Source organism: Oryx dammah, unplaced genomic scaffold (genome assembly GCF_014754425.2).
Source record: "Oryx dammah isolate SB20612 unplaced genomic scaffold, SCBI_Odam_1.1 HiC_scaffold_16, whole genome shotgun sequence".
Lineage (NCBI taxonomy): Eukaryota > Metazoa > Chordata > Mammalia > Artiodactyla > Bovidae > Oryx > Oryx dammah.
Window position 1 is genome coordinate 41,430,629 of NW_024070200.1, and position 12,448 is coordinate 41,443,076.

Here is a 12,448-nt window from a genome sequence, read left to right on the forward strand (position 1 = left end):
CAGGCACCTTCTCAATTTCGACTCCGTGGGAAATAACCCCGGGCTGTCTGGGCGCAGAGTCAAGGGCAAGACATGGACTGGAGGAAGGAGGAGGCCCAGGGGGTTCACAAGGTAGGGGTGGGGGTTGGGGGTAGGATGACACTGGCTAAATGAGCTCAGGAGCCTTTCTCACCTGCCAAGCGATGCCTTCAACACTGTCCTTTATTCATACCTGCACTCGGTGAACTTGGGTGAATATGTATTAGGCACTTACTCCCACAGTCTCACCAAACTCTGGGAGATAGTGAAGGACAGGGAAGCCTGGCATTCTGCAATCCATGGGGTTGCAAAGAGTCAGACTCGACTTGGCGACTGAGCAACAATAACAACAACTTACTCCTGTATCAGACGCTGCCCCAGGCACCCAGAAGCCATCTGCAGACACTTGGCAGGAGGCTGGGCTGCGCTTAGTCACTCCATCCTGTCTTTGAGACCCCGTGGACTGTAGCACACCAGGCTCCTCTGTCCATGGGGGTTTTCCAGGCAAGAATACTGGAGTGGGTTGCCATGCCCTCCTCCAGGGGATCTTCCCAGCCCAGAGAGTTTGATCTCCTGGATTGTGGGAGGATTCTTTACTGTCTGAGCCTGAGGGAAGCCCAAGAATACTGGAGTGGGTAGCCTATCCCTTCTCCAGAGCATCTTCCCGACCCAGTAATTGAACCAGAGTCTCCTGCATTGCAGCAGGATTCTTTACCAGCTGAGCTACCAGGGAAGCCCAATGGGGGAGGCAGGGAACATCAAAGAGAGAAAAGAGAAGGGCGATGGCGGTGAGAAGGAAAAGTAGATGCAGGGGGCACCTTAAGACTGGATGAAAATGATCTAACCTTGTAGTGATGGTTACATATGTCTGGGAATATACTAAAATCCAGTGAACTGTGTACATCAAATAGGTGAACTGTATGATATATAGATTATATCTCAATAAAGTTGTTATAGGAAAAAAGTATACCTAGAGAAATCTTGCTACCACTCGAATCCCCTCTGCCCACAGTCACATGACTTCTTTTTGCAAAAACTGATATACAAAAAATTTTTAATATCCTCTACTTTCTTACACAAGTGGTAGTACCTTATAGGTACTATTTGACATTTTACCTTAAAAACACACACACACACACAAAACTTAGACCTTCTAAGGCTAGCTGTTCCCATCTGTGCCCTGTTTTTTTTTTTTTTTTTTAATTGTTTATTTTTTGGCCACACTGCAAGGCATATGGGGTCTTAGTTTCCTGACCAGGGATTGAACCTTCGCCCCCCTGCATTGGAAGGCAGCATCTTAACCACTGGACCACTGGGGAAGTCCCTGTGCCCTGCTTTTTGATGAGTGCACATATTCCCTGGTGGGGGCGAACACCCAGGCTTGCCTGTGGCTTGATTCCCCAGGGAAGGTGCCCTGATCTAAGAGTGTACTCTCCCCACTGTGGCCACAGAACAGGCTTGCTCTCCTTTCAGCCATGCAGATGGTGTTTGTCCAAAGACAACTCTATCTTCTCATCTGTAAACCGGCTATTGTGGGAATCAAGCTTGTTGGCACAGGTCAGGGGTGTAGAAGTGTCTGGGACATAATGAACATGATTTGAGTGGGATTCCAGAGGGTAAAAGTGAAATGTTCACTGCAAAGGAGCAAGAATCACAGTGGGACCAGACTTCCCATCAAAAGCACTGGGTGTAAGAAGATAGTATTTTGAACCCGGTTTTCCATATAGGCAGACTTCAGAAAGACTGAGTGTTCAGACCCAACCACCACAGTAAATACTGCAATAAAGCGAGTCACATGAATTTGTGGATTTCCCAGTGTATATAAAATTTATATTTATACTTTAGGAAGTGTGCAGTAGCATTGTCTAACATTGTACACACATAATTAAAAATTGTTTGTTGTTTAGTTGCTCAATCGTGTCCAACTCTGTGCAACCCTATGGACAGACTGTAGACTGCCAGGATCCTCTGTCCATGGGATTTTCCCAGTAAGAATACTGCAGTGGGTTGACATTTCCTCTTCCATAATTGAAAATACTTTATTGCTAAAAAAAAATGCTGTCATCTGACAATGCAGCATTGCCACAGACCTTCAACTTGTGAAAATCAAAATATCTTTGAGATGCAATAAAATGAGGTCTGCTTGTACTCGGCCAAATTACCAGTCACGTATATGGCAGAACATCAGTATCGTCACACCTTCAAGGATTCAAAAACATACAAGCCTCCCACACATCCTTTATTGGACAGTTACTAGAGGATGTTTTTCAGCAAAGTGATAAAGAAAACAGAAAAACATGGTATTTGGATTCCAAAATTACTGTCCTGGGGCAGGAAAGAAAGTCCCGGAGTCGACAGCTCAGCACAGCCAGGTAGGGGCGAGAGTAGGGAAAGGGCTGGGGAGGAGGTCTTAAAACTGAGGCTCAGGCCAAGGCATCTTATTAGTTTGCTAACAAGAAGGAAGAAGGCATTAAACACTACAGAGAGGGACTACCCTGGTGGTCCAGTGGTTAAGAATCTGCCTGCCAATGCAGGGGATACGAGTTTGATCCCTGGTTCAGGAAGATTCCACAAGCCACAGAGCAACTAAGCCTGTGTACCATAACTACTGAGCCCACACTCTAGAGTCTGAGTACTGCCACAAACAGTAGCTCCCACTCCAGAGAGTGAGACTGCATGAGCAACAAAGACCCAGCATAGCCAAAAATTAAGTAAATAAGTTAATTAAAAAAAAATTAAAACTACAGAGAAAAACAGGTATACTACAAAATTAAGTTCCAGATACAAGGCAAACTAAAATGAGATATGATTTTTAACTACTGTTGGTGTGTAAAATGTGCTCACCCAATTTGCCCTGGATGCTAAAAATATCTTCCTGGAATGGTCCAAGATGAGGATGACTGTAGGTTCACAGAGAAGACTCTGCCATATCAGGAAGCCCATTAATCACAAAAACCTGAGGACAGATAAATGTTCCCCTGAGGCTTTAGGGAATAACCAACAAGATATTTAAAAACAGAAATGATATAAAAGGCTTATCCCTGGAGTGGTGGAACTTTCCAGGGGAGGGTCAAGGGTGAGTGGGGAAGAGAGAAATATTTTATCACTACGTTTTGCTAGGGTATTCTTTGGTTGTTTCGGTGGCTCAGTGGTAAAGAATCTGCCTGCCAGTGCAGGAGACACAGGAGATGTTAGATTTGATTGGTTGAGAAGATCCCCTGGAAAAGGGAATGGCAACCCACTCCAGCATTCTTGCCTGGGGAATCACATGGACAGAGGAACCTTGAGGGGTAGCGTCCATGGGCTCACAAAGTGTCAGACATGACAGCATTCATGCTCACGCGTGAGCGCACACACACACACACATGCACATTTGGTTGTTTAATCTTGTTCATATGTATTACTTTGATTAAAATTCATAACTGTTAAACAGGAAAGCTATGATCACATGACTCCCAAAGTTCACCATGCCATGATCCACAGAGTAAATACATTTTGCTGTTTTACTTTGTAAAGCATTTTCACTGGCACTTTTGCAATTAGTTTTATAGCCCATGTGTAAGGAGCATGCATCCTGTATACCCTATTGTATATGAGAAGGGGAAAAAAGACCAGTTTCAAATATTTACCTAACAGCACAGTGCCAGAGGGGCTGGGGGTGGGGTGGGTGAAGAAGAAGAATAATGATAAGTATAACAGCTCCCCCCAACCCCCAGGTGGATGCTTCAAGGTACCAGAGCAGGTAACAGGACCCCTTCCTGACCTCAGGGCCGCATCCTCCATAGTTTCATATCAATGAATCTTTCTTTTGTTTCTGAGGATCCCAGTGCCTGCTTCCTCTTCTCACAGTTTTATTTTTATTTTTGGTCACTGCTTATGGCTTGTGTCCCAGCCAGTGGCTGTGCTCCCGGTGCCAGACCCCCTGGTAGCACCCATATTTCAGGAGCAGAGCTCCTCCTGGAACAGGCACAGCCTACTGACCTGCTGGAGGAGCCCAAATGACACACACAGGCCCCATCCATGGACAATGTAAAATTGTCCAACATTTCACACCTGAAGCAAATATGGAGAAGCTGACAACCCCAGAGCTCCCACCACCCAGCTCAACTCCTAAATAAATGCTGTGTTGAAGGTACCCGTGAAAGCCCCTGGGCCCTTCTAAGCCACCTGAGCCTGCCCTCCCCATGTCCTCTGGACTCCAGGACATGGGTACCATTGCTGAGGCTCGAGGAACAGGGTCATGGCTTCAGATGCTCTCCAGATTTCACAAGCTGGCCGCTACAGCTCGCCTTCTTTGTGCAGCAGTGTTTTTGGATATCGTAAGGTTAATGTCCTCCATTCTGCATTGGTCATAGCACAGATGTGCAGACAGCCAGTGGACATGGCCCTCCTTATGTGGATGCATGAGGGGGCCTTTGGGTGTGTCCAAATTTTGCTCTCCTGGAAGGCACTGCTATGAAAGCTTGTGGACATCTCCTGGCGGTGGAGAAGGTGCTCCCAAGTTAGCTTGGGCAAGTTTTTAGCCTCACAAAACTGCTATTGAAATATTTTAAATTATGGTTTTAATTGGAGGATAATTGCTTTATAATATCCTATTAGTTTCTGCCATACATCAACACGAATCAGCCATCGGTATTTATATGTCTTTCATTCTAAACATCAGTTCAGTTCAGTTCAGTCGCTCAGTCGTGTCCGACTCTTTGAGACCCCATGAATCGCAGCACGCCAGGCCTCCCTGTCCATCACCAACTCCCGGAGTCTATCCAAACCCATGTCCATCGAGTCAGTGATGCCATCCAGCCATCTCATCCTCTGTCATCCCCTTCTCCTCCTGCCCCCAATCCCTCCCAGCATCAGGGTCTTTTCCAATGAGTCAACTCTTCACATGAGGTGGCCAAAGTACTGGAGTTTCAGCTTCAACATCAGTCCTTCCAATGAACACTCAGGACTGATCTCCTTTAGGATGGACTGGTTAGATCTCCTTGCAGTCCAAGGGACTCTCAAGAGTCTTCTTCAACACCACAGTTCAAAAGCATCAATTCTTTGGCACTCAGCTTTCTTCACCATCCAACTCTCATATCCATACATGACCACAGGAAAAACCATAGCCTTGACTAGATGGACCTTTTTTGGCAAAGTAATGTCTCTGCTTTTGAATATGTATCTAGGTTGGTCATAACTTTTCTTCCCAAGGAGTAAGCGTCTTTTAATTTCATGGCTGCAATCACTATCTGCAGTGATTTTGGAGCCCCCCAAAATAAAATCTGACACTGTTTCCACTGTTTCCCCATCTATTTGCCATGAAGTGATGGGACCAGATGCCATGATCTTCATTTTCTGAATGTTGAGCTTTAAGCCAACTTTTTCACTCTCCTCTTTCACTTTCATCAAGAAGCTTTTTAGTTCCTTTTCACTTTCTGCCATAGGGTGTCATCTGCATATCTGAGGTTATTGATATTTCTCCTGGCAATCTTGATTCCAGCTTGTGCTTCTTCCAGCTCAGGGTTTCTCATGATGTACTCTGTATATAATTTACATAAGCAGGGTGACCATATACATCCTTGATGTACTCCTTTTCCTATTAGGAACCAGTCTGTTGTTCCATGTCCAGTTCTAACTGTCCTGACCTGCATATAGGTTTCTCAAGAGACAGGTCAGATGGCCTGGTATGCCCATCTCTTTCAGAATTTTCCACAGTTTCTTGTGATCCACACAGTCAAAGGCTTTGGCAGTCAATAAAGCAGAAATAGATGTTTTTCTGGAACTCTCTTGCTTTTTCCATGATCCAGCAGATGTTGGCAATTTGATCTCTGGTTCCTCTGCTTTTTCTAAAACCAGCTTGAACATCTGGAAGTTCACAGTTCACATATTGCTGAAGCCTGGTTTGGAGAATTTTGAGCATTACTTTACTAGCATGTGAGATGAGTGCAATTGTGCGGTAGTTTGAGCCTTCTTTGGCATTGCCTTTCTTTGGGATTGGAATGAAAACTGACCTTTTCGAGTCCTGTGGCCACTGCTGAGTTTTCCAAATTTGCTGGCATACTGAGTGCAGCACTTTCACAGCATCATCTTTCAGGACTTGAAATAGCTCCACTGGAATTCCATCACCTCCACTAGCTTTGTTCGTAGTGATGCTTTCTAAGGCCCACTTGACTTCACATTCCAGGATGTCTGGCTCCAGGTGAGTGATCACACCATCGTGATTATCTGGGTTGTGAAGACCTTTTTTGTACAGTTCTTCTGTGTATTCTTGCCACCTCTTCTTAATATCTTCTGCTTCTGTTAGGTCCATACCATTTCTATCCTTTATTGAGCCAATCTTTACATGAAATGCTCCCTTGGTATCTCTAATTTTCTTGAAGAAAAGAGAATTTTCTGACAGAATGTGGTCCACTGGAGAAGGGAAAGGCAAACCACTTCAGTATTCTTGCCTTGAGAACCCCATGAACAGTGTGAAAAGGCAAAAAGATAGGACACTGAAAGATGAACTCCCCAGGTTGGTAGCCCAATATACTACTAGAGATCAGTGGAGAAATAACTCCAGAAAGAATGAAGGGATGGAGCCAAAGCAAAAACAATACCCAGTTGTGGATGTGACTGGTGATAGAAGCAAGGTCCGATGCTGTAAAGAGCAGTATTGCATAGGAACCTGGAATGTCAGGTCCATGAATCAAGGCAAATTGGAAGTGGTCAAACGAGATGGCAAGAGTGAACGTCGACATTCTAGGAATCAGCGAACTAAGATGGACTGGAATGGGTGAATTTAACAAAGATGACCATTATATCTACTACTGTGGGCAGGAATCCTTTAGAAGAAATGGAGTAGCCATCATGGTTAACACAAGAGTCTGAAATGCAGTACTGGATGCAATCTCAAAAATGACAGAATGATCTCTGTTCGTTTCCAAGGCAAACCATTCAATATCATGGTAATCCAAGCCTATGCCCCAACCAGTAACACTGAAGAAGCTGAAGTTGAACGGTTCTATGAAGACCTACAAGACCTTTTAGAACTAACACCTAAAAAAGATGTCCTTTTCATTATAGGGGACTGGAATGCAAAAGTAGGTAGTCAGGAAACACCTGGAGTAACAGGCAAATTTGGCCTTGGAACATAGAATGAAGCAGGGCAAAGGCTAATAGAGTTTTGCCAAGAGAACGCACTGGTCATAGCAAACACACTCTTCCAACAACACAAGAGAAGACTCTACACATGGATATCACCAAATGGTCAACACTGAAATCAGATTGACTTTATTCTTTGCAGCCGAAGATGGAGAAGGTCTATACAGTCAGCAAAAACAAGAACGGAAGCTGACTGTGGCTCAGATCATGAACTCCTTATTGCCAAATTCAGACTTAAATTGAAGAAAGTAGGGAAAACCACTAGACCATTCAGGTATGACCTAAATCAAATTCCTTATGATTATACAGTGGAAGTGAGAAATAGATTTAAGGGACTAGGTCTGATAGACAGAGTGCCTGATGAACTATGGACCGAGATTCATGACATTGTGCAGGAGACAGGGATCAAGACCATCCCCATGGAAAAGAAATGCAAAAAAGCAAAATGGCTGTCTGAGGAGGCCTTACAAATAGCTGTGAAAAGAAGAGAAAGGAAAAGCAAAGGAGAAAAGGAAAGATATTTCCATCTGAATGCAGAGTTCCAAAGAATAGCATGCAGAGATAAGAAAGCCTTCCTCGGTGATCAGTGCAAAGAAATAGAGGAAAACAACAGAATTGGAAAGACCAGAGATCTCTCCAAACATTATACCTGAGTAGTTTCGAAATTTAGAGAATTAGCCAAATAAGTAAGCGAAAGTAACCTATGCTTTCCACTACTTAAAGATAGCAAATGCTTGAGCTTTTTCTTTTACGAGTATTTTTTTTCTGTGATTACAAATATGTAATCACAATTACATAGCTATAAAGAACATTTTAAAAAAATAAAATGTGGGTACTTCCCTGATGGTCCAAGAGCTAAAACTCTACTTTCACTGTTGGGGTCTAGGTTCAGTCCCTGGTTGGGGAACTAAGATCCCACAAGCTACATGGCATGGCCAAAAAGAAAAATTTGATTATACGTTGCATGTTGCTTTTATAACCTGCCTTTTCACTTAATAATATAGTGGATATGGAACATACTGGATGTTACATGGTTTGTTTAACTACCCCCTATTCCTATTTATGCTATTTAAAACGTTTTGGTAATTTTAACAAATAACTAACTTTTTTATCATTTAACATTTGCTGCATTCATAAGAGTATGTGTAGTAGAAGGGGCTTTCCTGGCAGTCCAGTGGTTAAGAATCTGCCCACCAATGCAGGGGATGTCAGTTTGATCCCTAGTCTGGGAAGATCCCACACATCTTGGAGCAACTAAGCCTGTGCACCACAACTACTGAGCCTGTGCTCTAGATCCCATCCTCCACAAGAGAAGAGAAGAGGAGCCACGGCAATGAAAAGCCTGAGCACCACTGCTGGAGAGTAGCTCCTGCTCACCACAACTAGAGAAAGCCCATGTAGCAGTGAAGATTTATCACAGCCAAAAAAAAAAAAAAAAGAAAAAATAAAAAAAAATATATATATATATATATATATATATATAATGGAAGTTTCGACCCCCCACCCCAGCGAGATCTCATCTCTGACACTTGCTGGGTGCGCCTCCCTATCCCGTGTCCCCCGCCACAGAGGATTTGGGGTGTGCGCTTCCACTGCAGTCAAAGTGGAACACTAGCAGCTGTGTTCCCAAATGGAAAGTTCACAGAAGAAATCCCCCAGACCGTGGCTGGGAGAGAGTGGCGGAGTCCTGGAGGAGCCACCCTCCCAGATCTGGGTCCAGGCAGTTAACCCTCTGGAATGTGCTTATGGTTGCAAAGAGCAGGAGATGAATGGCCAGCATAAAAAATCTACAAATAATAAATACTGGAGGCTGTGTGGAGGAAAGGGAACCCTACTACACTGTTGGTGGGAATGTAAATTGGTATAGCCACTATGTAGAAAACTATGGAGGTTCCTCAAAAAACTAGAAATAGAGGCCATATGTCCCAGGAATCCCACTCGTGGGTATATAACTGGAGAAAACCATAATTCAAAAAGATACACATACCCCACCATTTATTGCAGCACTGTCTACAATAGCCCAGGACATGGAAGCAAACTAAATGTCCATCAGCAGAGGAATGGATAAAGAAGATGTGGCACATATACAATGGACTATTACTCAGCCATAAAAAATAATTAAATAATGCCATTTGCAGCATCATGGATGGACCTAGAGACTGTCATCAAATGTTAAGTAAGTCAGGCAGAGAAAGACAAATATATGCTATCATTTGTATGTGGAATCTTAAAAAGTAGATCAAATGAACTTATTTATAAAATAGAAATAGAGTCACAGATGTAAAAAACATACATGGTTATTAAAGGGGGGAGGGATAAATTAGGATTGGGATTGACATATATATAGTACTATACATAAGATGGGGCTTCCCAGGTGGTTCAGCAGGTAAAGAATGTGCCTGACAATGCAGAAGATGCGGGACACTCGGGTTCGATCCTTGAGTCAGGATGATCCCCTGGAATACGAAATGACAACCCACTCCACTATTCTTGCTTGGAGAATTCCATGGACAGAAGAGCCTGGAGGGCTACAGTCCATGGGGTTGCAGTCAGACACGACTGAGAACTCATGCATTATATATAAAACAGATAACCAACAAGGACACACTGCATAGCACAGGGAACTATACTCAATACTCTGTAATGACCTATATGGAAAAGAATCTAAAACAGAGTGGATATATGTATAACTGAATCACTTTGCTGTATAGCAGAAACTAACAACATTGTAAAATAACTATACATCAATAAAAAATTAATAAAAAGGAAAGAAAGGAAGAGCAGGAGACAGACAGAGAGGGGAGTAGCTTATATTCATCAGGGCCAGAGTTTGATACTCATTTTCCCAGAGCAATAATGGATCACCAAGCAGCAGCCCTTGTGTGGCTGGTGTGTGTGCTGATGACTCTTCCTGGGAGGTCCAAGGAGAAGCCTATTGACTGTAAACCATATTGATAATTATTGCTGGTACTCACGCAGGACTCCTGTGGAATTCACAGATAGCTTGTTGCCCCGTTGTATTAATAGGTATTGGGTATGGAAGACACCCTGCCAGGGCAGGAGTAAAGGACTCACCTCAGGGGCCACTCACTCCTGTGGAGCTGCGTTCCTAAATGAGGGTGACCACGATGTGAAACTACAATGGTCCCCATGCTTCTCGGTCAACACCTGCTGTTCTGGGGGCCACTACTGCAGGATCTCTGACCCTGGCTGTCACCAGGTCAATATGCTTTCCTCCTTCTGCTAATGGCAGAAAGTTCCCCAGAGGACAGAAGAGGCTTGACTGGGGGGCTGCTTGAGTCACTCATGTGCCTGGAATAAGTTGCACAGTCTAGCCTGCACCTCAAGGCCCTCTGCCTTGAGCCCAACTCAGCAAAGGCCAGTCCACATCCCATCAGGATTGCCAAGGCCACGAGGAGATAGTTTTGGATTTTCTCCAAAATACAGTGTCCTCATTTTGCCTCCCAATCAGGCCTCCCTGCAGAATCCAGATCCCTACCTGGCAGTCCTGGCAGGTTCTGCCTGTGCTGGGAACCCCTCCCCCCGACAGTGGACCACTGGCAGGCCAGTGCCAGGAGATGGGAAATGCTTGGCCAGCCTCTGTCCTCCCAGTCAATACTCCCTCCACCAGCCACCACCCCCCACACACCCACTCAAAGACAGCTCTCTGGTCAACTCCCTGCACCAGAGATCCACTGCAGGCCAGGCTGGCCAGGCCGTGTACCCCCAGTATTTGGCTGGGTAAGATGAGTCTGTCCCAGTCTGGAGTGGTACATGCTGGTGGCTCCGCTGCGGTCACATTCTCATTGACATCTTGTTGGCCTGCTGGTGCTAGAATTCTCACTCTGGTAACCAAGTCATTGCCCAGTGCACAGCTATGTGCACTTTCCCCACACCCTCAGCACTGCACCTGACTGCCTTCAGTTTGAGCTTTTTACCTGATAAAAATGCAGAGGGAGCGGGACCCGGTGCTGAAGTCCCATCTGTACAGCCCCTTTCCCCATAGTTGATGTGCTGTGTTTGTGGACACAGGCTAGTACATTTGCTTTTCAAGCAACAGGGAAAACCCATTGGTACCCGCCCCCCACCACCGCCCCCGCCTTCTTCACCACTGGAGACCTCTTGGGGTTCTCCAGGGATCCCAGGTTCCTGAGATGGAGGCTATCTGAATGCCAGGCCCTGCCTGGAAAGGACCGATGTCACAACCTATGGCTGCTTTTTTCCCATGGATATTTTTGAAGCTTTCAGGCTCTTAGCACATGATTGTTTATGGAAGTGGCTCCATCTTGCTTGCTGCTGTCTAGGGAGTTGTGAGCAACCAGGAGCTTGCTGCTGTCTAGGGAGTTGTGAGCAACCAGGAACTATCTCTGTAAGGCACAACCACAGTCATCTAGGGAACATGTTCCCTCCCACCGAGACTGGGCTCCAGAAAGACTTTTGTTTGAAAATGTGTGCATGTTTTCCTGACAGTTCAGTGTATGCAGGGGGCTTCCCTCCCCACCCCTCCTCCTCCTCTATGACACAGAAAACAAGCTCTCATCAGGAAATGCCTGGAGAGTGTGGATGGAGCTTTAGGAAAAGGCATCTTTGGTCACCTGCAAGGCCTTCCTTTGTTATTGCTACTTTACGTTTGTTCACGGTTTGCATGTAGCCTATGGAGAACGAGAGGTGATCATGGAAAAACCCGTTCTGCGTCTGCACCTGGTGGGCTGTGACTGTGGGTTGGAAGCACAACTGCGGTCCAGGACCCTCCCCCACCCCTGCCTGGCACAGACCAGGCCTGCTGCAGGGAGCAGCTGGGCAGTTCATGACCGCAAATTCAAGTGGGCTCTGGCATCAACTGGACATTAGGGCTTCCCTGATAGCTCAGTTAGTAAAGAATTCGCCTACAATGCAGGAGACCCTGGTTCGATTCCTGGGTCAGGAAGATCCCCTGGAGAAGGGATAGGCTACCCCCTCCAGTACCCTGGCATGGAAAATTCCATGGGGTCGCCAAGAGTCGGACATGACTAAGCGACTTTCACTGGCATCAACAGACATCACCCTGCACCCCATATTCTGGGATTCCTGTCCCTGTCCCCATGGTCTTAGGTTGGCCCCCTCAGTGTACTTCAGGGTCGGCTTCCAGGCTGACCTAGGGGCCGAGCTGGCTGCATACAGAGCATTTTCTGGAACAAGCACTGCACCCTGCACAGGAACCTGCCTTCTCAGAGCTCCTGGGGACTGGATCGGTGAGGCTGAGCTTTCTGGGGTGTGGGGAAGGTGATGAGCCAAGGGCACCAGGGTAGTGGGCCACCAGAACAAT